This window comes from Camelus ferus, chromosome 7 (assembly GCF_009834535.1).
Source record: "Camelus ferus isolate YT-003-E chromosome 7, BCGSAC_Cfer_1.0, whole genome shotgun sequence".
In the NCBI taxonomy this organism is placed as follows: domain Eukaryota; kingdom Metazoa; phylum Chordata; class Mammalia; order Artiodactyla; family Camelidae; genus Camelus; species Camelus ferus.
This window is the reverse complement of record NC_045702.1, coordinates 48,023,434-48,048,848: the sequence shown is the minus strand read 5'-3', so window position 1 is coordinate 48,048,848 and position 25,415 is coordinate 48,023,434. Positions and strand designations below refer to the sequence as shown.

At 35.9% G+C, this 25,415-nt stretch overlaps 1 long non-coding RNA gene and 1 pseudogene across 1 annotated transcript in view; one reads left to right on the top strand and one right to left on the bottom strand.

Moving 5' to 3' along the window:
- The window catches only part of LOC116664932, a 125,299-nt gene that overhangs the window by 26,212 nt on the left and 73,672 nt on the right, over nt 1-25,415 (top strand). The gene's annotated exons all lie outside the window — the stretch shown is intronic.
- On the bottom strand, nt 12,189-12,562 carry LOC102518361 (annotated as a pseudogene).

The following is a 25,415-nucleotide window of genomic DNA, read 5'->3' as shown; positions in this document are numbered from 1 at the left end:
TGGCTTTTAGACATTGAAGATGGTTGTGGCATCAGTTAATTTATCAGGGGTTGCAAATGGTGATATTCTAATTAAACCATTCCTTCTGCATTTATTAGCCACATTTTTTTTGTAAAGGAGAACTTTTGCTCATCAACTAATTAATCAATTTGTGCAGAAAATGCAGTAAAATTCTTGATATTTTGCCCATCAATTTTCAGAGTAATAAATTTGTTATCCTGGTAACTTATAAAAGAAACTCAAATCTTGGTTGTTGGTTTTTGTTGTTGTTTTTTTTTTTTTGGTACCATTATAAACTTATGGCTTTTAATGCATTGCATTGCAATCATATTCTTTTTGATACTTGTATTATCCCTTTTCCAACTGGAAGAACCACTTCAAGTTGATTGTTAGGTCCACTTGGTGTGACTCTAGTAGACCTTGATAGCATCCTTGCTGTTAGATATCCTATATACATTCTGTTTAATTTCTCCTCTATCCATAGAATTGACTCTGGTTTCTTTTCAGTGAGAAACGGTATTAAAGGTCATAATCTAGGCCCTAGGGGTGCTCATTGCTGTTGGGTTGTCATTGGTTTTATATCTTTTTATTTGGCAGATAAGATATATTTTTAAGAAAGAGAGAAATAGATTATAAATGTGGTACTGATATTTCCAATTCAAATATAAAATTGCTTATTTTACTTAATCCTTTTGATTTTATATTGGTTTCTTATCTCTCTTAACTGAAAATCTGGTTTCCTAATAACATTAATGTAATCCATAAACATTTATTTGCTTTATCCTTCCCCCTTCTCCATTTGTATACATATATGTATTTATATGTGTGTAACATGTATATAGTAATTTTACTAACAGATCTTAGTAAAAGACTCTTAAACTAATGCAGTTTAATATTTCATTATGGTTTCTTTTGCTTTTTTGATCCCTACTACCAGAACTGTAGAATTACTTTGTTTTAAAATGATTTTAAGCAATTAATATGGCCATACTACCACATTAATAAATGGCTAGATTGACTTTCAGTATGTTTTCAATTTTAAAGGATTCTCTTTTTAAAAAATTTTATTTTGAATTATGTGAAATAGTAATATCGTTCCTGAATCAAAACCGTAAGACAATTCAGGGTGATTTAACTTCTGTCTTTGTTCCCATCTTTCCTTTTTTTCTCTTCCCAGATAGGTAACAATTTTTATTTGTTTTTTGTTTACCCTTCCATAGTTTCTTTAGTAAATATAAGCATACATATACGTGTGTACACACACACACGCACATACAAACACACTCACAACACAGAATGCCCTTTCTCTGTCTTACATAAAGGGAGCCTGTAACATGCATACTCTTCTGTCTTTTGCTTACTCCACCTAATAATACATTCTGGGGCTCGCTCATTCCACTGTAGTGTTTAGAGTCCTTCCTCTTCACTTGTCGAAGCTGTGTGGTATGGGTGGCTACGTCAGGCTGTCAAGTCTCCTAGTTATTTTTAGTTCCAACATGATCTCTCACATTCAGCTCCTTTAGCCTCTGAAGTAGCCCAGTCTTTTTGGTCTGCCTCCACTTTTCTTGTCCAAACTGCCATCCACCACACATACAAAGCTGCAGCATTTTGCCTAGCTCAGAGTAGGCATTCAGTACATGTTGGGTGACTAGAATATATGCAACAATGATGTTTCCCTCATTTCACTCAGAGGGTCCCTGAAGTTAAGACTCACCTTTTTTTCCCTCAAGCTGCCCCTTATTTTACAGCCTGGGTGTCTTTACAATAATCTTATCTTTTCCTACTCTCACTCTTGCCTCTTTCTGAACCTCTCCTCTCTCTGGGCTCCCTTCCCCACCAGACTAATGGCTCTGATCCCACTTCTCCATATTCCTGGGTGGTAACAGATTTCAGGATATGGAGGGGCTTTCTTTAATCTTGAATGTTTCCTCACGTGTCTAGAGTCACCCCTCTCAGGAACTCAACCCTTCTTGGTTACAACATGAAGCTATCTTAAAATTTTTTTTTCAGTATTTATATATCTCTAGCTCATTTCAGAGGGGATTTTAGGCACTTAACTGTGACTATGTTATAGTTATTTAGAGACTGGTCAGAATATTGGAGGAGGATTTTAAATTATGGACACAGAAACTCATACATATACACCAGACAAATCTATCAGAAGCACTTTGATATTGAAATAGTTATTAAAGTGCTATGTAGTTATTACTAAATGAAAAAGCCATGTCAATAGTATAGATAATCATAACGTGTGGCTTCTAAAATTTTCATAACTCTTTAGAGGAATGTAATTCCTAAGGTTAATCAGAAGCTTCTGCAGTCTGTCTTCATCTTATCATAGTTACTCATTCATCTGAGTTTGGGAATTTGAATTATCTCAAAAGCTAAACTTTAACTAAATTCTTCAGTGGACTTATAAAAGACATTCTTGAGGGTAATTTAAATTTATTTTTTTCAAAAGAAGCTGCTTTTGTAGTGGATATAGAGACATGAAAGTTGAAAATATATTTGTTTTATTTTCCTGTAAAGAAATGTAAGAGAGCACCTTTGTAAGAATAATTGCTCACATTTTCTTCCCCTAATTTTTTTAGTTATGACATTGAAGAACTGCTAATGACACCTCTCCTAAAAACAAGAGCAGTCCTTACCAGGCCATCCACCTTCACCCTCAAATGGAAAGGGACAACCACTGATAGAAAGATCTCAGAGCAAAGTTTGTTTTACTGCAGTGGTTCTCAAATTGTAGCATGAATCAGAACCATGTGTTAAAACAGATTGCAAGACCCTATCCCCAGTGTTTCTAATCCAGTAGGTCTAAGATGGAGTACAAGAATTTGCATTTCTATCAAATTCCCAGAGATGCTGATAATGCTGGTCCAAAGACCAGACTTTGAGAATCCCTGGCCTACTGGATTTGAAGGACTCTTCACTGTAATCACACTGATGCCTCCCATTTGAATGAAAGGTGAGCTAGCAACAAGATGTTAAGTAGTGTTTATAAGGAGAGGTGAAGGGTGGTGATTACAGGTAGGGCTGGCAATAGATATTCTATGGAGACTAACCCAGGGAGAGGCAAAGTAGTGCAATAGAGTATGTGGTAGTTGAAGCTTAATAGCTGAAGGGGGGATCCTTGTGGCAATTGGCTGTCAGAGATGTAGTAGCTAAGCCTAGAGAAGAAGCCACCAGGTTAAGAGGCTAAACTGGCACCAGCAAAAGGCTCTTTACAGAATAATAATCTGTAGGTCGGTTATACATTGAACTAGTCAAATATCAGCTCTTATCAATTTATACCTTTCTCAACTAGTAATGCTACCTCTAGTTTTCTCTGATAATAGAAGTAACAGTGATAGATTGCTAATAGAGTGGGCTATTGTGGAACATTGGCAGGCAGGGAACATCTCCTTTTCTTGCACTTTTTTTTCCCACATAAGAATTTTTCATATGTAAATGATCTGCATCTTGAAGTACCTTCCACTTATAAAGGGAGTTCGATATACATACCGCAGTTCCCAGGAATATGGACAGGAGGAACTCTACTTCTCTACTTTATAGTTTTTGTCTCCTAGAGGCACTCCCTCTTGGTCAAGCTGCAGCCAGAGAATCAATGAGGAGCAAACCAGAATCAATTTTAATTGATTGTTCAGGTTTTTAAATAATTGGCATTCTTCCCTAATGCTTGACAGAATAACAACTGGAGTCTGAGGCTCTGTAATTTTAACTCCAATTCTAAATGCCTATTACTGCCTAGTAACTATGGCACCTACAAATAGCATGCTGCCCCGATGGTATGCCAGGGGACATGGGGGAGCAGAACAGAGAAGAAAAGTGACACAGTTGTGCTTATATGTGGTTGTTTACATACATGCACTCAAACACGTGGGCTCCAGCTACCATGGTCATGGCCAAGTTGTCCATCGCTGGTAATAAAAGAGCGTGTAGAGAATAAACTTTTGCAAGTATTAAATTGATATGCTTTAACTTACGCCTTAATTCATGTTTGCATACTTCTATCTTCAAGATTTTGTCATGAGGTTTATTGTTCCAAGGCAGGAGAGAACAGGACTAGCAGTAGTCTTGAAACCAGATTTGGATACTAGAGGACATTGGAAATCCCTTTAGCAAACGCGGCAGACAGCGTTGTTGCTTACCCATCAGCCATCCCCCCTTCTAATCTTGCTGACTGAATACAGACTTTGGAGTAACCGTTGTGCCCAGCTTCAAGGGATGAATTTTGAGTGTAATCCAAAATGACTGAAAACTACCCAGAAGGAACTGTATAAATCAGTGGTTCTTCATCTTGGCGATATATTGAAACCTGGACTCCACATCCATAAATACTGATTTAATTAGTCAAGAGTGAGACATAGCTTAACAGCAGCTATGGAGGAGAATCATTGGTTTAAGTTTTTGAAGTCATCAAATTTTAAAACAAATTTAGTTCCCCTTCGCACTTCCTGTTATAAGAATATTTAGAGACGAGATAGTGAAACCTGTGCTTCTGAGGTACGGTGTGAGAAAATATGTAGACCTTCCTAAATAACACCCATTTTTGAGTCCTGTCATTGATATTTTCCATATGCTCTCATTAAATTCTTACAATATTACAGAAAAGTGCAATTAATATCCCCATTTTATAGATGAGAACATTGAGGCTGCAGTTAGTGAAGTCAAATTAAGATTTCTTGAGCTCCAAGGTTCACAGTCTTTCCACTCTACCAAAACGCTTTTCAAAGACTTTCTCTTTCTTCCACTTACTCCCTGTTTATACAGAGCAAAGCCAAGACAGTAACTTGGCATTTCTGACTCTCTAGTCTGATCCTGCAACTTTTAAATTTAAGATTCAATCCAGTCATGACCCAGTCTTATTAGACTACCTTTTAGAATCAAGACTGTATCTATCAGTCCAAATCCTGAAGCCCAAACTCTTCAGCAACTAGGAGCATTCCAGTGCCTCCAGTCCTAGAGGCACAACAGAGATTCCCATAAGCTTTTTAATACAGTTTTAGAAGCTGCTTTTCACTTCTGGAAACTTTTGTTGTGAATCAACAGGAGTTAAATTCAATAGCACATTGTGTCTCAGTCCGCTTCGAGATATTAATGATCAGGATTGACTGTCTACATTCAGCAATTTGACTGGATAAAAATCAGATTTTAATTTTAATGAACTGTACCTGTTAATGCATTTTGCAAGGGAGCCCATGTTGTTCCAGGGCAAATTTGGTTCAATGTCTGAATTTCTTTTTTTTACCGCTAGTGGCCAAAACACACTAAGCCATTTGTTATTTGTATTTTGCTTAGCTGTCAACTAAATATGTTTTACCCATGATAAGTGTACATTTCTTGGGAAAAAAGTTCTCAAGCTGATATTAACTGACTTGATTTATTTTGTTTCTGGTATTTCTCTTTTCATGTTTCAGTCCATTGCTTCTAAGCTGTTGAATTCTATTAAGGAGGCCTATTTTCCAAAACATCAAAGTAGTTGTGAAAAATATTACAGTTAACATGAATTGAGGTACTATATTGTTCGGAAAGTTGTTTTGCACTCACTGAACATGCTGTTTTTTTACTGTGTAAATATGACAGAGGTATATTGATCTCTTCTCTTAAGTGCTTAATCAAACTCTATTAGTACTGCTAGCCATAAACTATCAGAAAGGCATAGTTATGAAATATTTGCATCTAATCAAAGTTAAATGAAATAATTTATCACAAGACTATTTTTTCTGGGCCTCCTGGGAGTTGATCCTAGATTTTTCATGCTGTGTTATTAACTTGCATGTTGGCTTTGTGTAATTCTATGTAAAGTATACTGATTTATTAGAATGCTCATTCTACAGTGAACTATAATTGGATACTCTTAAATAATGAGTTTCATTGATCTAGTCAATGACCACAGATATTACTGAAGTTAAACCTTTTAACAGTGTAGGGGGGTATTTTGGCCATGATCAATGTTTCTGAATCTTCACTTTCATTTTTTTGTTTTGTTTTGTTTTGTTTTATTTAGTACTATTTACATTGATTTAAATCTGCAGCAAAGGTTCAGTGCTAAATTTATCTTGACACAAAGTTTCATTACTTTTCTGAAGATGCAAAGTTTTCTTTGTTTATTATAGATTAAAAATCTTCCCTGACAGTCTTTGAAAATAATCTATTTGTACTTAAGTCAATATGCATCAGCAATCGACAATGAGTAAAGTGAAAAATTAAAGACATTGCCCTTAAAATAGTTGAATTGTTTCTTTAAAAAATTGCAGTTATCTACTTTTGTGCCTTCTAAAGGAATTCTGAATTTTCTAAAAACAAAAGGTCAAGTTCAACCGGTTTGAATCTTTCCTATATGCCTATGAGTGAGTAGAAATTGACAAGTGATGTGCTAAAGAATGAATATTGAGTCTAGTCTTGAGACAGAGCTCTTAAGAACCAGCTTTTATCACAGAGTGTGCTGGCTTTGCAAACAACTTTCTACCCTATTTAGCAACATTAAACCCAAAGGAAAAAAATCAGGAACTAGTCCTAAACAATGTGGGGTGTGTTTCAGTCTTCTGAATTTTACGTCATGAAAAAATGTAAAATATACAGGTTAGTAACATTTTATTAGAATTATAAGACAAAGAGGGAAAAAAAATCCCCACAGCATAAATACTACTGGTTAGACTAGAAATTCCTTGAGAGTGTTTGAGTTTTCTATCCTTCATTTTTTTGGGGGGTGGCAGAGGAAGGTAATTAGATTTATTTATTTACTTACTTTTGATGGGAATTGAACCCAGGACCTCTTGTATGCTAGGCACACAATCTACCACTGAGCTGTACTCTCCCCATCCCCATCCTTCATTTTAATGTCTGCAATAAGGTTAAAAATTTCCCTGGGTCTAAGAAAATTAAGGGGTATGATGTTTATTTGGTTTTCTTCTAGGAAGAAATATAAGCAGGCTATACATGCACACAGTGAAAAATTCAAAAGGCAGCAAAAATATTGGAGGTAAAAGTAAGCCTCTCCTATCCCATTCAGTAGCTAGCTACATAATCAACTCCCTGCAGGCAACTAGCTACCTGTTCTTTGTATATACTTCCAGAGACACATTCAATGCACTTACAACTGTAGTATCTGTATGTGTGGGTATCTACAAAAATGGTAGCACGTTGCACAGTGTTCTCCACCTTGATTTTTTGGTCTAACAATGCTTTTAAAAGAATTTTCCATATCATCACACCCAGAGCTGTCTCATACTTTAAAAAGCTGCATGATAATCCATTCTATGGATGTACTAAAATTTATTTAACCAGACCTCCACTGGTGGACATTTAGCTGATTTCCAATCCCTTGTTATATTGAATAATGTTATAATGAATATCCTTTTTCATAAATTATTTCTTGCAAGTGCAAATATATCTGTAGGTTATACTCAGGAGTGGAAATGTTGGGTCAAAGGGCATGTTAAACTAAAATTTAAGCAAGCAGGGTGATATCTGAATATTTAACAATTAGTACAGAACAGGCTCCAATCAATCAGAATGGGTGCCAGCTGTGGACAACTGATGAAGGTTGGATGTCAGATGAGAATACTGTCAAAGTGCCCTCCAAAGACATACTGATTGATTGGTCTGCTCTAAATAATCTTTATGAAACAGCATGCTCTTCCATTATTATTTCCATTTATAGAATTTGCTTAATCTCACTGGTTTTTGTATGAACATTGTTGCCCAAAAAACGTTACCTAAAGACACTGGTGTTTTGGAGTGGTAAAGGTGCTACATTCAGACTACATATTAATGTAGTCTACTGTGCATACAGTGACAAAGTCAGTATTGTCTGTCAGTATTAACACTATGCAGAGCTCCCTGCCAATGTGACTGAGTAGGTGACTAGAGTAGAGGTCTTACCTGCCTCTTCTCTTAGAAGGTAAGCTTCATGGAGCAGGAAGTTATTTTTATTTCCTACAATATCTTCAACACCTGGAAAAATGCCTGGTGGTAGTCAGAGCTCAAAAAATGGGTTTCTCTACTTATTAAATAAATGAATATTGAACTGAGAATCAGGAAGATAGGGAATCTTCCCTACAAGAACAGCGAAAGGTTGTGCATATTCACAAAGTAACATTTATTTTTCTAGTTATACCTATTTTCTGATTCCTAACGATTAGAAGTGGGTTACTCATTAAAGATGTATCCTGAAGTCGAAATTATAAAACCTAGATTTCATCATTAGATCTTTTAATTCAGCTCCTTGAGGTAGAGTATCTGTGTTTGAATATTCTTAGACCATGATTATTGCTAAAATTTGCACATTTTATAATGTGGTAATTGTATTTAGCTAGCTGATGTCTTTTGTTTGGGAGGCCTGGGGTGTAGATACTTGCAAATGTAGAATTTAACACCTGAAGTAGTAATTATATGTACTTAGAAATTACAGGGTAGGAATTGGAAATTGGAATGGAAAACGCAGGTTATAGAAAATAATATGCAATGTATAGATTTATGTGTTGAGTACTGTGGGGACACATAGCAAAAAATGCTTGCGGTACCTTAAAACAAAGTTGTTAACTTTCTTAATTCTCTCCCGCCTCCCTTCCACCTCCAATTCATGAGAAACAATGGGCAAAGTCATGCGACAAGATGATGATTCCCAAACACTACAGTATTAACATGGAATTCAGTGCTGTCTCATGAGTTCAGATTGTCTGGGAAAAGCATGTTCCGGAAATATGGTGTCACATAGAATACAATGTCTTCATAACAAACTGAATTATTTGGACTTCCTCTGTCCTACATAAATATAATACTATATTATAAACACAGGAACTTGAGATGACTTGAAAAAACAGCTCACAATTTCAGATGAGTGTATGTAATATATAAATGTCATAGTAAATGTATATAGAAACTCTTAAAGAGCATGAATGCTATGCAATTTTCTGGAAAGGCTTCCATGGTAAACTCCATGAGGACTGGGTTTATTTGGTTCATCGCCAAATTTCAGTACCTAGCACCTGACTCACAATAGGTACTCAACAAATATTTGTTAAATGAATAGGAAGAATATTCTTTGTGAGGCTAAAAGAGGGAATTGTCAGCAAAAGCAGCAAGTGGTCGGCATTTTTTAAAGTGTTGAACTTCATGAAGCAAAGGTGTTGAATGTTGAGTTATTAAATAATGCCCGTGATATCAAGCCTGGATCCCATTAAACCCCAGGCTAAGGGGTGAACAGTTAATTTCATAGCTGCACTAAATAGTTATATTGCATATCAGTCAAGGTGATATATGCCTCTAAACTCCTTGGAAAGCACCCAAGGGCAGAGGCCAGAAATCATTATAAGCTTGACTTGAAAAACTGCTGATAAAGTGGGTCAGGAAACTTTTTTCAATGCCAAGAAAATAATGTAACTAATGAGATTGCGTCTTTCCCCTTTTCCTTTGAAAATGCTTTTAGTATTAGGATCTGTTCAATCAGAGGATTTAGGAATAGTCTAACCGTGAGTGTTTCTGTGTTTAACATTCAGTACTTACTAAAGTGGATGCCTGATGAGTTGTATTGTCAGATTAAAATCTCTGTGAATCAAAGAGGAGAGAGAGGGTAGTTTATTTGGCTTCATAAAGATCTTTAAATTAGGAAAACTGATAATTACTAAAGTTTTATTTGAGGGTAGTAAATGGGAAGGTTTTCTGTGTGAGAATTGAATGTAGAAAGATAATGGAAGAACATTTAATAGATAAGGCTTTAGAATTTTACAAAGAGCTTTCTGTTATAATATGCAATTAAGCATATTGGAAAAGCTATTGAAAATAAAGCATAGTTCTATATTGTTAAAGAAATGAGGCCTGGAAGCAATATTCACAATTAACATCAGGTTAGTTCATCATTCCTTGATTTACAGTGATTTAACGATGTAGCGTGCACACATTTTTCAAAATCCAATTGCTAATCTATTTAAGGTCTAAATGAATTGGAACACTCTTAGAACTTCATCTTGATGTTCTGACCTGAAATGGAAATGCATGTACCAGTGCTCTCAAGCTTTCATTATTTCTGGCCATTACATATTGTTTCTGGACTGTGTCTCATCACGACTGTGCCTCACTGCCTTACGCCTTTTTATTTCTGGAAAAAGTAGCATTCCTTTTGAAGTAAAGGGCAGTTCTGCATGTGAGATCGTTGTGAGTTTCATTATGCATTGGGATTGAATAGGAGTAATTGGGATGAACGTAGAGTACTATTCCAGTCCTTTCTGTGTTCCTATTCTACCCAAAAGCATCTTGCTGAAGTACTTTTCTTCAACTTTGTCTCTTCACCTTCAAAAAGAAAAAAAAGGAAAAAAAAAGGCAATTGGGTGAATCAGATTTTCACCTCCTTAGCAGGAGCGATGTCAGTCACAAGGTGATTTAGCAGTTTCCAAGGATTCTTTGATTTTTGCAGAATGTGTTGAGAAAAGTATTGAATTCCCCACAGGCAGTTTCCCTTGGGACCATGTGGTGCAGGTGTAGCCTTGTTAACTGGTGAATGAGGCTGATTGACTGGAATCTCCTTGGAGTACTGCATCCAAACTTGACTTAATCCCCCCAACCTAAGGTTACTGGTTTGTGTGATGTAAAATTGTGGAAAGTAAAGGAGTGAAGACTTAACAGCTGGCCCCCAAATGCCTTCTTAGGTATTTTTAACGGCATCTGTGCTTGCTCCTTTAACAAGCAGAAAGAACTATGTAGGCACGTATCCATTTCTCCTCACAGCTGCTGAGCTGATGTAATCAATTTTAAGACATTCCAGTTTATGAAAATCCAGATTTAACCCGGTCTTCACAAAAGAATCATCCCTTGAAAGTCTGTGAGGAATTAAAAAATCTGAAGAATCTATATCCATTTACTTAGTTCTGAAGGGTTTTCTATGTTTTAAAATGTCTAAGGCTACTCTGAAGAGGTGGGGAGGTATGTTTCAGTTTGTTTCAGCCGAGTGCTTGCAGCCACCAGCAGATGTGTGGCTTTTCCCCACAACTATGGAAATCCAGCACTTCTTGTTGGATGGTGTTGGTAATTTTGGGGGTTGGGAGGTGGGCAGGGGGAATGGCAGTGGTGAGGATGTGAGAATCAGCTAGAAATAGAGTCCTGGGTTGGACTTTGGACCAGAAGGAATTCCACAGCCCTTTCTGCTATATAACAAGATAAATAGTAGTACTTCTTCAGCAGGATAAGACAACTCTTAAGAGCCTGGGAGGCTGAAAGGGGACTTCTCTGTGGGTGATTTTACTTTTCTCTTTATGGACATCAGTTCATGAGACTCAGAGGCAAGGACACCAAGCAGGGAGGTTTGGCTCCTACTCATGGTACTAGGGTAGATGATTAAAGAGCTCCAAAGTCAAGAGAGAGAGCAAGGGCAAGGTTAGGGACACAAGAGTCCACAGGTTTTGAAAGCAGAGCAAAGGCAGCTTGTCCTGGCTTTTATTGGAAACACACAGCAAGACCCAAAGTTGGAAGCTTCGAACTCTTTTCAGAGGCTGGAGGGGATCATGGTTTTGCAGGGACTGAAGCTTATGTAATTTTAGAAATACAAAATGGGATGTGGCATAGGGCCTCTACACTGAAGGTCTAAAAAGCCCTGTAGTTTTGGCTCTTGTCTAAATAGTTCTTCTGGTGAATTTCCAGCTCACAATTTGGAGGTGAATTTTCCTTAAGAGCATACAAAGTGCCAATATCTTCCATATTAATAAGCTGTTACATTATAAGTCCCACTGATTCACAATATAGTATCATATACCCTACACACCCCAAATTTCTGTCTTTCACAGCACATTAACAGAGTTATTAGGGAAATGGGACTACTTGTACCATTATGTGACAGAGGACACACAATTCTGATAGGGAAACCCAAGATCAAGGAGTGGTTTTCTTTAGTGAGCAATTCTACTGTATGGGAATAAAATTAATTTAAAGTGTTCAAGACATATTAAACACACAACTGTGACTCCAAATTGCCATTTGGTATGCTTCGTACTATAGGGTATAAAAACGCCCCCCTCTCCTTCTATGAAATGTTGGGCTGACATTGAAGACCATCAAAGCTTCACATAATTCAGTATTTCACTATTTTCTGGTTGTACCAAAAAATAAACTAGGAGCAAATAATTTCAGTTTCTACAAAAAAGCATTTACACTTAAAAAATACTTTATTGAAAGTATTTCTATTAAAAACTTCCACTAAAAAAATAGTTGACTAAAAATATTCCTCTGGGTTGTACAAAACTAGAGACAGGAACCACGGATAAGACCTGTCATATGACATTAATCAGATTTAGCTTCTTTCTGTCCTGTGTCATCCAAGGCTGGACCCTCCTCATTTCTAGTTCCTCGTTTTTTGGCAGGTGAGTCTTCAGTCTCTTGGTTACACACTTCAGCCTGTTTTCCCCTTTCCCCCCTTTTCCTTTCTGTAGTTTAGTCTGAAGATTTAACCTTTCCTGCTGCCATTTTTGGTTTCATTTCCGCTCTTGCAGGAGTAGGTTTAGCTGATAATCTCACAGTCTCCTCTCGGGCTTCTTCACTGCCCCTTGGCTGAGCTGACCTTCCTACTGGGCATCCTCCTGGTGGGGTGGCCCTGCTGGGTGCCTGGTGCAGAGCCTTTGTGAAGCTGGGCTGCCTGGTGGCTGCTGTTCCTCACCACCCCCCCAGGTTTGTTTGATAACGCCCATTCATTCATTCATTTGTTCAGTCAACAAATATTTTTTGAATGACCATTTGATGTGAATGACAGTTCTAGGTGAACAATGAAAACGAGCAAACTATCTCTTGCCCTCATGGAATTTACAATCTCATTTGTTAAAAACAAGGCAGTTTATCAATGCATAGCTGAAAGTTGAATTATCATTCACATTTTCCAGTATTTATTTTTATCTGTACTTTCAGCATTCACTAGATTTTAAAGGTATATCATATATATGTCTCTCTATTTTGTCTTCTGTATTTGTAATGTTGGGTTTTTTTTTTGTTTGTTTGTTTTGTTTTTGTTTTTGTTTTTGTTTTTGTTTTTGTTTTCTTGGATTATTGAATCCTTGAGACTAGGAATTTTTTTTCTGTCTCTAGTGGAACCCTGATTAAAACAAATATATCTTAATCAACCCTTGTTAATGACTTTGCATTTTAGATTCACACAATTTTAGCCTTATAAGATGACTTAGAGACATCTATTTTAATCCTCCTATTGTATAGGTGAGACAATAGAGGCTCTAGGTGATCAATTTTTTTTTTATAAAATACTGGAAAGCGCTTTGATCATTAATATCATTGCCAGGTCCACATAGCTAGTTTGTTCAAAAGTGGAGCCAGAATCTAGTTTTTCTGGATTTGGTTTAAGGTCTGTTATTTCCTAGCTGCACAGTTTTTTGCCAATTTCTTAATTTCTCTGAGCCTCAGTTTTGTCACAGATGAATTGGAGATAAAAATAAAGCATTCCTCTGAGGATTTTGATGAGGATTAAATAAAATATGATATGTAAAGTACTTGGCATACAATAACTCAAAATAGAGAGCTCTGATTGAATGGATGGCCTGATTTCAGTGTGGCTGCCAAATACTGGTGACAGAAGCCATGTGGAGGTGACCAAGGACATAGGTAGGCTCAGCATATTCTCTAGCTTTCTCTGAGAGACAACGGGAAACAGCACTTCCATCTTCAAACTAACAAAGTTAATCTGATTGTTGTAAGTTACAGGGTCTAACCTGGATACTGCGAAAACTCAAGTGACTGATTTGAATACTAAAAATATGTGGCTTTTTTTGTTCCCCAAGAAGGTGAGTTGCATCATACTGGTTACAGGATGGCTTTAACTACCATCAGTGGTTCATTCTAGCATCTTTCACCACATGGCAGGGATCATATGCCTGTCTTCTAGCAGATCTGAAAGTAAGCTTAAGAGGTATGACTTAGAACTATGAAAAGATAACTATCAATTCTTTCTTTTCATTGGAAGTTTTCATTATCTTATATCTTAATCTCTGAAATTGTTTACTGTCTTTTAAATAAACAGTACCAGGGAACTGAAACACAGAAACCTTTATGTTTAAAATTGCCTGATTATCCAGGCCTTTATTTGGAGGAGGAAGGAATTTGGCTGTGAGGAATAAGAAAGTAGGATATACTTGTCAAATGAAATAATATTTTTTTTTTCATTATCTTTGTCTTCACCAATCACCTAATCAAAGGCTATTTCTGAGAATGGAAATATTTAAAATATATCTATATAAGGTCAAATATGCCTGAATAAATAAGGTATAGTCATTCAATGGAATACAAAATTGTCTGAGACCTACCTGCAGTGAAATACTAAACAAACTATTAATGTGCATATGTTTCTAGATTAAAATGTTGAGTGAAAATTTTCATTGGATTTTTATTAATATAAAAGTATAAAATGCAACTATAATTTAGGAAAAACATATTTAAAAAATAGGTAGAAGAGAGGCTCATCAACTTCAGGGTGGTGGTTCCCTCAGGGGATGACAGGAATTGTGTGGAGGAAAGAAACAGAGGCTGCTTCAGTATACTTTTTTTTGCATTTTAAAAATATGCACTTAAAAAGTACCTTAAGATACCTTTAGAATAAAGGAAGTAATACCTTTAGAATAAATAAAAAGGAGATGTTTAGACTATCGGTCATTTTCTATGTTATTTAGATTAGAGTTGTCCCATAGAATTTCCTGTGATGATGGAAATATTCTATCTCTTTGATGTCCAGTCAGGTAGCCTCTAGCCTCACATGGCTACTGAGCTTTTGAGATGTGGCTAGTGTGACTGAGAAACCAAATTTTAAGTTTTGTGTAATTTTAAGTAATCTAATCTTAAATTCATTTAAATTTTAATGTGTCTAGTAGCTACCTTAGTGGACAGTGCAGATTTAGACCACAAACCTTCCATTTGACTTCTTTTGGAGAAGACCCTATTGCATTGTTTTTCTATTATGAATGTGAGTGTGAATATTTGAAGAAAACTCAACGATCTCTCGGTAATATCGAATATGGCAAAGGGCACCTGAAAGTTATTGAGGTATTGGGGGGAGGAAGAAAAAGAAATCTTCCTGACTGTTTACGTTTGTACAGTGGCATGAGTAGAAAGGTCACTATGCAGTTCCATTGGGTGTCTATAGAAAAGAAAGAATCAAAGCCCTCCAGGTACTCATGAGGGGTACTTCAGATTTGGTAACAGATTTGATAACTGAAGACTTAATTTCCCTAGTGACTCAACTGATACGGGAGGTTTTATCTTTTTCAGAAAATTAAGAGTAAACTGGCTGGCTCAATAGGCTTACTGACTCCAGTGAGATAAGTATTTGCTGTGTTTATTAAGTTGTTTATATGGTGTAATAATACAAGTGATTTAATAAAGATAAGACTTCAGATAAATGTCGACACACTTCCCACGCTGCAGCTGATCCATTTCAGGCAGTTAAAATAAATTAAAAGATAAAATACTGCTCTCAGAAAAACTGTCCAAGGGAAACACTTAAAATTGAAGGAAATCTTCCATTTTCAGTGCACAAAGACATATGCATATGTGTAAAAAATGAACCTCTCTGGAATCTAGAGAATCTTTACCCAGAAGGACAGGGAAAGGAAGCAATGTTGTGTAGGTGTTAGCCATAATGAGATGTAATTAAAAGATATTTATAGTTTGTAGACAGGTATTAATGACCAGTGTTATTTATAGCACAAACAATGGAGATCTCTGAATTAGATAAAATAAATGTTATTAATCCTGTTATTTATCCATCTTTAAGTACATAAAGGCACAGCTAGTGAAAGTGTAAGGCTACAAAATGTAGATGCTGTCACTGGAATTTAATGTAAAGTGGATCTGAATTCTACCCAATCTTCACTGTTTACATTGCTTTAAAAAACTTATGCTTTCACTTGTAGTTTCTCTAGGATATAATCTGATATTTGAAAAATAGCATAAAAGGGTGATAATGAAGAAAAAGGATGTATCTTTATGGTGGTCAAATCATTATTTCTTTTGTCTTCTAGATTAGGATGGATGAGATTCCTTTATTCTGTTCTCTCAAAGCACTCAGGAAAATTCTCTACCATTTCTTTTTCTTTTAATTTTTATTTTATTAAAAAAAATTTTATTGAAGTACAGTTACAATGTGTCAATTTCTGGTGTACAGCACAATGTCCCAGTCATGCATATACATACATATATTTGTTTTCATATTCTTTTTCATTAAAGGTTGTTACAAGATGTTGAATATAGTTCCGTGTGCTATACAGAAGAAACTTTTTAAAAAATCTATTTTTATATATGGTGGCCAACATTTGCAAATCTCAAACTCCCAAATTTATCCCTTTCTACCCAGTTTCCCTAGTAACCATAAGATTGTTTACTATGTCTGCGAGCCTGCTTCTGTTTTATAGATGAGTTCATATTGTCCTTTTTTTCTTTTTTTAGATTTCACATACAAGTGATATCATATGGTATTTTTCTTTCTCTTTCTGGCTTACTTCACTTAGAATGACAGTCTCCAGTTTCATCCATGTTGCTGCAAATGGCATTACTTTATTCTTTTTTATGGCTGAGTAGTATTCCACTGTATAAATATACCACATCTTCTTTATCCAGTCATTTGCCGATGGACATTTGGGCTGTTTCCATATCTTGGCTATTGTAAATAGTGCTGCTATGAACATTGTGTTACATGTGTCTTTTTGAATTAAGAGTTCCCTCTGGATATATATGCAGAATTGGGGTTGCTGGATCATTATGATAAGTCTATTTTTAGTTTTTTGAGGAATCTCCATGCTGTTTTCCACAGTGGCTGCACCAAACTGCATTCCCACCAGCAGTGTAGGAGGGTTCCCTTTTCTCCACACCCTCTCCAGCATCTATCGTTTTTGGACTTTTAAATCATAGCCATTCTTGCTGGTGTGAGGTGATATCTCATTGTAGTTTTGATTTGCATTTCTCTGATAATTAGTGATATTGAGGATTTTTTCATGTGCCTATTGATCATTTGTATTTCTTCCTTGGAGAATTGCTTGTTTAGGTCTTCTGCCCATTTTTGGATTGGGTTGTTTGTTTTTTTCTTATTAGGTCATAGGAGCTACTTATATATTCTGGAGATCAAGCCTTTGTAGGTTTCATTTGCAAAAATTTTCTTCCATTCTGTATGTTGTTATTTTGTTTTGCTTATAGTTTTCCTTTGCTGTGCAAAAGCTTGTAAGTTTAATTAGGTCCCATTTGTTTATTTTTGCTTTTATTTCTATTGCCTGGGTAGACTGCCCTAGGAGAACATTGCTAAGATTTATGCCTGAGAACATTTTGCGTGTTTTTCTTCTAGAATGTTTATAATGTCTGTCTTATATGTAAGTCTAAGCCATTTTGAGTTTATTTTTGTGTATGGAGTGAGGGAGTGTTCCAACTTCATTGACTTACAAGCTGCTACCCAGTTTTCCCAACACCACTTGCTGAAGAGACTGTCTTTTCTCCATTGTATATTTGTGCCTCCTTTGTTGAAGATTAATTGAGTGTAAGTCTGTGAGTTTATTTCTAGCTTCTCTATTCTGTTCCATTGATCCTTTTGTCTGTTTTTGTGCCAATATTATGCTGTTTTGATTATGGTAGCTCTGTATTGTCTGAAGCCTAGGAGGGTTTTTCCTCCAGCTTCGTTCTTTTTCTTCAGTATTGCTTTGGCAATTCTGGGTCTTTCATGATTCCATATAAATTTCAGGATTGTTTGTTCTAGTTCCGTGAAAAATGTCCTGGGTAATTTGATAGAGATGACATTAAATATGTAGATTGCCTTGTGCAGTATGGCCATTTTAATGATATTGATTCTTCAATCTAAGAGCATGAGATATCTTTCCATTTCTTTAAGTCATCTTGAATTTCCTAAATCAATGTTTTGTAGTTCTCTGCATATAATTCTTTCACCACCTTGGTCAGATTTATTCCTAAGTATTTTATTGTTTTGGATGTGATTTTGAAATGTATTTTTTCTTTACTTTCTTTTCCTGCTAATTCATTGTTAGTGTAAAGAAATGCAACTGAATTTTATATGTTATCTACCATTTGTTTATGCCCTTACCTATATGTTCTATCCATAGAAAATATCATAATTCTGTACATATGGTACCTGTTCAAAAGGGTATTTAAAGCACAGCATTATTTAGAAGTGGTCGCCCAGTAAGCCCATGGTGGGCTCTTGCTGAATTCTGAGCCAGGTGACTTTTCTTACAAGACACCAAGGTTACTGTCACAGAACAGGAAATATTGAATTGGAGCATGAAGCATGAGGCCTATGACATCAAGTTCTTCGTTTGATCAGGAAAAAATTATTTACCATAGCTCTGGATTACTCTTTCTTTCTTCTTGAAAATTGTATGGAATATTTAATATTTATAATATTGCATGTGGTGTTTTTCAAATGCTTGATGCACAGAGAATCAGACATTTGCCATTTCAAATACCAGGAATGAGACGTCCACATGCCGTATGAACTGAGAAGCTGACCTTTGTGGCCAGGTTGGTGGATTGTTCAATGGCCACAAATTCCTCCAATCACTGTACTAGGCCCCTTTGCAATATGACTTTGGTGTTCCATTCAGAAGTGGAGTCTTTCTCTACACCTTGAATCTGGGCTGGTCATGTGATTTATTTGACCAATAGAATGTGCCAGAAGCAACACTGGGTGAATTCTTGGGGCTAGGACTCAACAGGATTTGTAGTTTCTGTCTTTGTATTCCTGGAATGCCACCCCGAGACCTCCATGTGCAGTGACTTTTGCTTGCTGGGGGATGAGAAGCCATTGGGTGAACTGAGGCTTCCCAGGTGACAGCCAGGACCAGATATCAGACATGTGAATTACATCAGCTTGGACCTTCCAGCCTCTCTGATCTTCCAGTTGATGCAGTCACATGGGTGAGCCCAGGCAAAACCAGCACAGGAAATGTTTTAATCCATTAAGTTTTGTGGTAGTTTGTTGTGCAGCAAAGGGTAAAAAGACACTGAGGAAGCAACTTCTCAAGTGAGGTTGTTGAGATAGCATACAGAAAAAGAACAGGGCTGTATTATTAGTTTCCAAGTCCCTTTGGGAAAGGATCTGAATTCCCTGATGTAGAGAGTGACATGAATAACTTAGTAGTGAATGACAGATATTTTAATTCATACCGTGTATAAATGTAAAAAGCAAATTATAAGATTAATGTCCAAACACTCTTACTAACTTGTCTATTTTGTTCACACAAATATATTTTGTACAACATCTTTTTCATGGATAGAAATTAAAATTATTTTCTTTAGGAATTATGAGAATTAAATCACTTGATAAATGATAATAATAGTGATTGATTGGTATTTCCAGAGATTCTATACACAAGAATGACCCATCTCAATTTCCCGACTTATATGTTGTTCACTTGCATATTTGTTAGCCATAGGAAGGTGAGTGTACTTGAAATATTTGAAATATATTCATACCTACCCACACGTCTTGTCACTTTTCTGTGATGGTGGTTTCAGATTGCTTTGGGTATCTAAATGTAAAAATTTAAGATTTTTTTAAAATAAAAAAAATTGAGGAAAGATTTGTTGAGAGGCAGAAAGGTGAGGTAGTAGCAAAATCCGCTGCTTAGTGCATCTTGCTATGAGAGAGCAACCTAAAGGAAGGTTAAAAATTGACTAGTGAACCTTAAGTAAGCAGTTTTAAAATATGCTCGCATTAATCAATATTTCTTCAAATACCATAACAGTGCAACATTTCAACAAGAATAAGTATCTTTTCACCAAGTTGTAGGCAACTGAAAATGCTTCTCGAGAAAACATTTTCCAGTTTCAGCTCAGAGAAATAATAATCTTATAAACATATAGTGTTTAGAAGGTTGGAAGAAAGAGCACAAGATTGCAAACAAGGCACAAGAAGTCTTCCAGCTGTAAGAAAGTTCAAAAAGTCAATAAATGAAGTGAAATACTAGTCTTCTAAAATCATTTTTCAAGTAAGATAAATAGGGTCTTCTCACCTTAAATTCTCATTTGGCAGTATCCCAGCACATGTCTTGGCTATTAATACACTTGGGTAGCCTCAGGGAGACTTTCAAAAAGTGGTTCTTAAGATACTGATACTCTTGTCCCCAGACTCATGAGTCATTTGGACACAAGACTGAATTTAAGAGAATTCCTCACTGTTGAGGAGCTCATAGAAAAAAGATAATTATTATATTGAGGATTCTATAAACATTCTTTCATTTTCAAGGTAGATTCTCACAACACTATTCTGAAATCTTTTGTGACTAGGTTTTCTGTGAGGAAGGAGTAAGATGTCTTAAATTTGTCCCTCGACCTGTGGCTCTGGTCATCACTGCATACCCCTCCCCAAATGAAAAGGCAATGAGGGAAAATACGGAACAGGCACAGCTACTCTGCCTTAGAAAAAGACAAGAAATTCTATTCACTGGGAAATGGACTCTGTTAATCTTTTTTCACATCAAGATTTCTGTGGCATTGAGGCTATTATTAGTGGGTATTTGTTGCTAGGAGAATTCTGCACTCCCTTTTTGAAAGATGGATGTGGAGGAGTTGGCATTTTTTAGAAACTGCTGAGATATTTCTTGGTCTTGGTTTAGTTACAGAAGATTAGCTGAAACTGAGCTAGGAAATTGAAGGAAATCTTATTTCTCTTCAAAGGGGGAACGTGGGTGTGTGTGTGAGTGTGTGTACACGTGTACACACAATCATGTGCATGCAGAGCTTCAGAGAGCTGGTTCTTCTGTACTAAAAATCACATAATTTAAGATGATATGAATTACACATCCACTGCATGTCAGGCACCATGCCAAGGGTGGCCAAGGAAGTACCATCTTTCCCCTCAAGGATCTTACAGTGTAGTGCATTTATAATGTCTGTTCTTGTCTTTGATATTAAGTTATTTGTACCCTAATAATAGTAGTCCTTATTTGAATGTACATATAGTTTCAGTCACTAACTACAGAAATGGCTTGGTAACATGAAAACGCCATATCTGTGACCAGTTCATATTCAGTTGGTACATAACTTCCTTTGGCATGAAAGAATGAGTTAGTGTACAAACCAATATTTAGTGAGTGGACAAAGAGAATAAAATATTCTATTAAACTAGTATGTAATTTCTGCATGTTACTTACAAATGATTTTTAATTTATACCAGAGTAGGTAAGAAGAAAAAAATGTAATCTTTTGAAACAAATAAGAGAAAATTGTGTTAGGTCTCTAATATTGCCATTAGGAAAAAAAATTGGCACACAACTGTGGTGTTTTAATTAGTTTTTCATTTCGTATTGTAATGACTCCTGTTACGTGTCCATGGATTTTATGCTGAGTGGTTAAGTGACTCAAGAAACAGTTTTGTGGTAATATAATAGTTTTGTTTAAACTATAATATACATAATGTGCCAGGCAATGTCCAATTTAATGAAATATACTTTATGAGTGAAAGGATCTGTGTAATATCCTAAGGTGCCTTAGTCAAATTTATGATAGCCAATTCATAGGCAGGCACAATATTACCCAATTAGCAACCTTGGCTCTACGAATCAATTGCATTATGTATTTAAAATTTCAGCATCTCTGGGGGTCAATCATCTTCCCACACTGAGTACTCCAATGCAGTTTCAAAATGGAGAAGCCAGAATCATTGAGCAGCATAGCTCCTTGGCCAGTTGTTTTATGATGCTGGTTATTGAGAATGTTAATATGTCTCTGTTGATGGTAACCATGTATTTCTAACAATGCTGCCATCAAACTAAATATTAGAGAAGTTAGCTGATTTGTGTGAAATATTTTTAGGCAGTAATTATCGTATATATAAAACAACTAAAACTAAAACTTTTCAATGCAATTGTTTTATTAGTTTTCTCCCTGTGGGGTTCCCCAAGTATCTAGTGTATTTGATGAAGAAAATGACACATTTTATTCAGTAGAAAGCTGAGCCAGGCCCACATGTCACTCAGTTCAGTTTAATTGTACAAATTCATTTTAAAAAAATAAACTAAGATAAAAGTTGGTTTAGAAAGAAGATGCAACAGAGACCTAGAACAACTGTCAATTCATGAACAACTATATTATTTGAGTTTACCTTATGACCAATTTGTCTATTGAACAAGTTATTTTAGAACTCAATCTTTTGTTGAGTGCCTTTGCAAAATTGTAAGTTCTCTCTCCATATTTATAGCTTTTATAGAATTAAAAATAGACAAAAAATACAACCTAATTTGACTACAGTGATTCTGCTTCACCTTATGTCTTTTATAATATATATTAAGCTGTTTTGTACACTTGTGGACTTTTTATTTTTTAAAATATCTACTATGCTTTTTAATGTTAGAGCTTTTTAAAGTCTGAAGACCCTTTCTTCAAAGTTTAATTTTAAGGGGATCTATTTAAGGTGGGCTGAGTATACTGAGAAACTTTCCTAGTACAGAATTTTTAAGAATGCTTGGATAAAATTTAAAAAATAATAATTTAAATGCATGACCAAATTGAATGGAAAGTAAGGACTACTCTTACAGTCCAGGGGAAAGAGGAAGAGAGAAGAGAATGTGCAGATTCTTGCCCATATTGACCTTGGCTCTGGGTAAAGAGTTAAAAAAGAAAGTCTCCTCTGAAAATTGATTCTCAAAGCCCATTCTCCTGAGTTTGGTCCAGAATTCATACTACCATACTATTATGAAGAAAAATCAAAAACAGTATCTCGAACTGATAATGTAGGTTAAAGGTATTCAGGCTGAGATGGTCTGTGGCTCCTGGAAGAGGCACATACAAATACATTTTCAAGCAACACAATTTAAATGTAGAGGCTGAAGTGATAAACTCTGAAGATGGAGAAGAGAACATGAAGCAAGGAGCGTAGGCAGCCTTTAGATGGAGAATTCTCCCCTTGGAGCCTCCAGAAAGAACGTGGCACTACTAACACCTTGAGGTTAGCCTCCTAAAACTCATTTCAGGCTTTTGACTTCCAGAACTGTAAGATATTTACAGTTAAAATCACAAGTTATTGTTATTGTTAAAAGTTATTGCTAAGGTTAAAAATTTGTATTGTTGGAAGCTACTAGGTTTTTGGTAATTTGTTGCAACATCATTAGGAAACTAATATAATGGTGATTAGATGAATTGGCTTTAGGAGAAATGGTTTTAAGTAAAGATGTGGTACCAGTCAGAACCAGCAGAAGATCAGGATAGGAATCTGTACTTAGATCGAGGGATTGAAATATCTGTTTAGAATGTTGTATTTATAAGGTATCACTGATGTCTGTAACTTATTTAGAGGCCAAATTTTTAAAATTTTGCACATGCAGAACACAAAGCTTGAATTTTAGGACTCTACCAATGTACATATACATTTAGGCTGATGAACCCAGACCTACAACCTAGAATTGCTTCCTGACAACAATGTGTGATATTTTTTTCTGAAATTCACCATGTACTAAATTGCTGGCCAAACTTTGCTCTTAATTCTTCGGTGTTTAATAGAACTTCCCAAAGCAAGTATAAGAAGGAATTGAGGAAACCGGGGCCCAAATTATTGTTTTTTGTCCCTGATTTCTAAAGTTTATACCAAGAGATACAATAAGACAAAATGCAAAACTAAATAAAAGGGAAAGGGCTGAAATACAAGGACTCACATTTCTCTCTCTGACCAAAATATTGTAACTCAGTTATTTCTAGTAAGTATTTGTCCCCTTAATCAGCCACTTTGTCATAAGATAGGAGACCTCGGACAATATCAAGACACTTACCTGGCAGTGCTTACACATCAATGCAAAAACATATGTTAGGCTATTTTTACAATCTGTCATTCGGGTGAAAGTCATGATATACCCTAAATTAAGATTCTCAGTGGTGAAGGTTGGTGAGTAAAAATAAACATCTCTCCCGATCAATACAATCCCTCAGTTTGATCTTTGTGAAATATGTTTCCACTTGTCAGAAGATCATGTAGCATCATTTGTTCATAGTGTTTTCTAAATATTATTATTTGTGTAGGTTTTGAATTTGAAATATATGAAAACCCGTGTTAAGGGAATTGAAGCTATCTCAAGGCAAAAAATATTCTGTAGGAAATCTGGTTGAAAATAAAAGGCTCATTTCAAAAATCAGTATTTCAAATCCCACACTTTGGGTTTTCCATTTGGAATCTGTTTCTGATTTTTCTTTAGATCCCCACAGAGTATCTTACACAATGTCTGAACCCTAGTAAGCATTCAGTATTTGCTCTGTATACACTGTCACAACGCCTATAGTCACTTGTTTTAATTCCGATTCCTCTTTAATATTCATGAGTAACTGACTTATGGGAGTTGCCAAGATGTTTCCTTAAGAAGTCTCAGGAAGACAAGAGTGTGACTATAAATGGGAGAAGAGCAGGATATTTCTCACTCCTTGGCCTCTGCACACTCAGTTGTTCTGTGTCATGCTGGGGATGGGTAGGGAGGGTTTGTTCCTTGGCTCATCTAATGAGTATGCACGAGACCACTGCAAGACAGTGCTTATGTGACAAAATAGCTGAATAGGTATGTGCTGAAGTATTAGTGCAGCTATAATTGGAGAAATATGGACAATCATTTCATCTAAGACTAGAAACAGTTCTCTAGTACTAAAAAAGAACTTTTTGATGTGAGGTAGTATGTTCTTCTTAGGGTCCCTGCAAGCAGTGATGAGAACCATCAGCATGGTAATCTTCTGTACCAAAGTAACATTCTATGTTATCCTAAAAATAATAATCCAGACCGCAGAGCCTACCTTTCCTTCTATGGGTATCTTAATATTCAGATGAGCATAATATTACTGTGTAAAAGTAAGGAGTTTTGGGAAAGAGAGAAAAGTGAAACTGAAGCTGCAAGTGCTATCATTATCTTTTAATATTAAAAAAAGTTCTTAGAAGGGACTTGTAAAGGAAAAAGCCGTAGCCACATCATAACAGACCACCACCTTACTACCCAATTCAGTGTGGCCTGCATATCCGTGAACTATAAAACTGAACCATAAGAGAGTAGTTAGCCAGAAAGTTAGTCAGATTAATAAGCATAATTTTCCATTATCAATAACAAAAATATGCATGCCACATATCAATATTTATTATATACAATCTCCTTGTTCTTCATCAAGTGTGCAAAATGATTGAAAATGTAGCTAGACTCTATGTAACTCTTGTGCAATTCTGGGATGGCTGTGTCCCTGGCTCAGGAGCAGAAGTGGAACTGTGTGCATATGTAGGTGTCAACAAGAGAGGGGTTTGGTCTGCTTTTGTACTAGTGATGTGTGTTTACTGAAAAATAGCTCTAGAGTATAGCACAACTATTCCCAGCTTGCCCTTGTTGCACAGAATCCTGGGCATTTTATACTAAAATGCTCATTTCACATGTAGGTGTGTGAGTCTTGTGAACAATTATGATACAGTTGAATATGACTAT